This window comes from Nicotiana tomentosiformis, chromosome 7 (genome assembly GCF_000390325.3).
Source record: "Nicotiana tomentosiformis chromosome 7, ASM39032v3, whole genome shotgun sequence".
NCBI lineage: Eukaryota > Viridiplantae > Streptophyta > Magnoliopsida > Solanales > Solanaceae > Nicotiana > Nicotiana tomentosiformis.
Window position 1 is genome coordinate 100,194,736 of NC_090818.1, and position 3,941 is coordinate 100,198,676.

At 32.9% G+C, this 3,941-nt stretch overlaps 1 long non-coding RNA gene across 1 annotated transcript; it reads right to left on the reverse strand.

The window, feature by feature from the left end:
* Window positions 1-958: 958 nt before the first annotated feature.
* On the reverse strand, window positions 959-2,736 carry LOC117277623 (uncharacterized). Its single transcript, XR_004507937.2, has 3 exons — window positions 1,634-2,736; window positions 1,427-1,547; window positions 959-1,335 (listed from the first exon to the last, which is right to left on the reverse strand). It is a non-coding gene; the product is annotated as an uncharacterized lncRNA (long non-coding RNA).
* Between the last annotated feature and the right edge of the window lie 1,205 nt (window positions 2,737-3,941).

A 3,941-nucleotide genomic window follows, 5' to 3' on the forward strand; every position in this document is an offset into this window, starting at 1 on the left:
AGTCTCTATATAAATAAAACTTCTTCCTCTCATTGTTGTTTCACGACCAAAACAAGGCTTGAAAACTTTTTTGTCTTTCTTGTAAATCATAATGTCCTGTTTCTCAAGTGTGCCAGCCTTGAACCAAACATCACCGTTTTCAAACAAGTACAACGGGGAGATATACCAAGATAATCTCGTATCCAAATTAAGAGTGCCACCAGATGCCAGAATATTATCATGAGGGATAGAGAGCATCATCATCCAAGATTGTTGGACTCCATAATCTTTCATCGTCCAGAAATCAAAAGAACGTCCAAAGTAATGGATGTACACTACTAAAAAACAGTGTAATTCTGTCCTCGTAAATTGATAATTTCCGACCAAATTCCGATCGATTTTAATTGGTCGGGAAAATAATGGTCGCAAACGTGTACAGACCGAAATTGGTCGGAAATTTTCGACCGAATTCGGTCGGAAACATCAAAGCGTTGACTGACTGTCAAACTTTAATTTCCGACCGAAATCGGTCGGAAATAATTAAATATTTTTTTTAATTTTCAAATTTCCGACCGAAATCGGTCGGAAACTATTAATTTTTTTTTATTTAAAATTTTTATTTTCCTTTCGGTCGGAAATTTAAAAAAATAATAATTTTATTTAATTAAATAATTAGTTGTAAATTATAATAAATTGTTAATTTATTTTAAAAAATAAATATAAATTCATAATTTCCGACCGAATTCGGTCGGAAATCTGGGTAAAAACTGGGCAGAAAATGTCTATTTTTGAGCTACACCACGTGCCAATTACAACCAATATTCATCCTATAATGGCAGCATTACATTGCTGCCATTCAACTATAATTAATCAACAACAATGAATATACTAACAACAACAATAACAATTAACTAACAAAAACTATTAACTAACACTAACAACCATTATCTAACAACCATTATCTAACAACAACAACAACTAATAACAACCACAACAACAACTACTAAAATGTTCAATAACAAAATAACAATATAATCATCATTCAAAACTAGTCTCAACTAAATATTGACAAGTTCAATACTTTGTTTAGCAATACACACCATTCAATGAGTTTTTTTTTATCTAGCATCATCTCCATCTTCACTCCTAGAACCTTTATCGTCGGCACATGGGAAAGGCTCACGAGACCGGGGAATGGAGAAAGCACCACTAGCAAGAAGATTGGCCAGCTGACCTTGAAGGAGATTAAATTATTCGTCCCTCCTTTCTAGCTGAACTTGAAGGGTACCAAATTGTTCATTTCTCTTTTTTTCTCTAGAATGTCTCTTCAAGCTCTGCTGTCATCTTTGCGATCTTCTGTTGCATAGACGATATAGTCGACTTATCAATCGCCTCGATCTTCTATCTATATAATATTATAAATATTTATAGTAGTTATGAAACTTACATGTGTAGTCTCTGTCTGGTCCTCAACCCATCTAGTTGGATCTGTCAGTGCCTTCTTCTTCTAGACGTGAGTTTCAATGAAGAACTCATCATGACTCATCTTCATCCCATATTTTTTTTTCCTACAAATATAATAAAACGTGTTAACGAAATTAACATATATAAATATAGTTCGATAAAAATAGACCGAAATATTTTAAGGAATTACCAGTTGTTTCCTCGTATCCCCCATGCTTCTTGAACCCAGACAATGCAAGGAGCCACCCTTCTCAGATACTCGGGCCTTCTTTCCCAGTTCACTCTGCTTCTCGAATTTTTCGGTGGCCCAATACCTCTGCAGATCCTCCCATAAATCCGGTAGAACCCATGAAGGTTTCTTGTTAACCTTTCGAGCGGAGCAGAAGGAATTAGGGATATTCCTGTTAGTCCCTTAACTCCCTGCCCCGAACCTTTGTGTTTGAAATTATATCTTCTTGTGATAAGTGATAACTATAGATGCTAGCCTCACTGGTTTGTTTATGATAATGATCAAAGAAAAAGATTTGAGTGGTGCATACATATATAAACTGTGAATGGTACATAGGTGTGCGCACTATGCAGAGTTGCCCCTTTTCCCTTTCATAACAAGAAAAAAAAAACTTGACATTTCTCTGGACCCTCCTGAAAATAAATTGCTCATTAAGCCTATTTCTGCCATGATTTTCAGAAGAAATTACATTCTTAGTGTAATGTCTATATAAGGTATTGAACTGTGTATGATATATGCGGTTACTAACTTGTTTCTCATTCACAGTGCGACACTTGTTACTTTTTCTTTTTGATCCTTTAGTAGTGCCACTATATGGTCTGAAGTTGGAATAGTTATATACTCGCATATGATTTTAAATTTTGCATTTTGGTCTTCGCAGGCTATTGATTGACCTTTCTTCCGAATCAGATAGATGGTTGCTTTCTAGTTCAGTTTCCTGTATAGCAGAATTGAGAAATGAGTTTGATTTCACGTCTGAGGCATCGTTTGCCTGGTGTACTTTTGAGACAATCGGTTCGATTGAATGTGGCTGACTCCTGTTTTATTACCTCATATGTGTTTACTCGACACTTTTCTCAGCCTGCTAGGAAAGAGGAGGAAAACGAGGAAGAAGTAGAGATTGACCAGAGAAAGCTTCCGGCTGATTATGATCCTGCAATTTTTGATCCTACTGAGCATCGTAGTCCTCCATCCGAGAGGGTATGGAAGCTATAAAATTATCTAACCCTAGCATAATAATAATCTTCTAACATAGATAATACTAGTATAAACATAATCAATAGGAGTAAACCCTAAATCTAATTAATCATTAACTAAACCCTAGTTTATACAATAGAATAATTATAATTACTTAAATTAAAAAATATAGATAACTAACCTTGAAAGAAAAGAGAGGGGGTTTGATTTTGGGTGCTAAAAGCAGTGGGTGGTGGTGGCGGAGGAAGCAGTGGTGGCAGCCGACGGCCGAACAATGGCGGGGGAGGGGAGGGAGACGATGAGGGGCTTTGATTTTGGGTGAGAAGGGAGACAAGAGTTGATTTTGGGTGGAAATGCAACTCTAGAGAAGAAGATGAGAAATGGAAGAGAGAGAGAAAATGGGGAAATGGGGAAGAAGCCCGTCCCTGGCAGATCTAAATTGAAAATTCCCGACCGAAATCGGTCGGAAATATTTAGTTAATATTTAATAATTAGTTAACTGCTTATTATTTATTATAAGCTCTCTCTCTCTCTCTCTCTCTCTCTCTCTCTATATATATATATATATATATATATATATATATATATATATATATAAGTATTAAATATTATTTATTTAAAAGTTCTTTATTATTTACACACACAAATATATAGTATGGTATAATATATATACTAAGTGTATAGTATATAAGCTATATTCGATATAACATTAGTTATATATATATACTAGTATCTATGAACGTGAGTTGCACGTTAATAATGACACGTGATGCTTTAAACATTTATTTATATGAAGGAAAAATAAAATTTAATTAATGAGAGAAATTTTATGTATAATAAAACAACAATCATCTAAATGCCGAAAAATATTATTACATTAGCATAATACATGAATTTAAAATAAAAAGACATCATTAAAACTTACACAAATGATCAATTTTGTCAAGTTAGTTAGATAACTATATATTATAGTTTAAAAGTATTTAATGTGATGGTATCTAAACGAACACTTCTTTGTGTATGTTTCCTCATTAATATCCAATATATCTCTAGACCTCTGGGCAATAAGATATATAATGTAGTATATATACTAAGTATATAGTATATAAGCTATATTCGATATAACATTAGCTATATTAAGATGTCTATATATATATATATATATATATATATATATATATATATATTCATATATATATATATAGTATAATGTAGTATATATACTAAGTGTATAGTATATAAGCTATATTCGATATAACATTAGCTATATTAAGATGTCTATATATATATA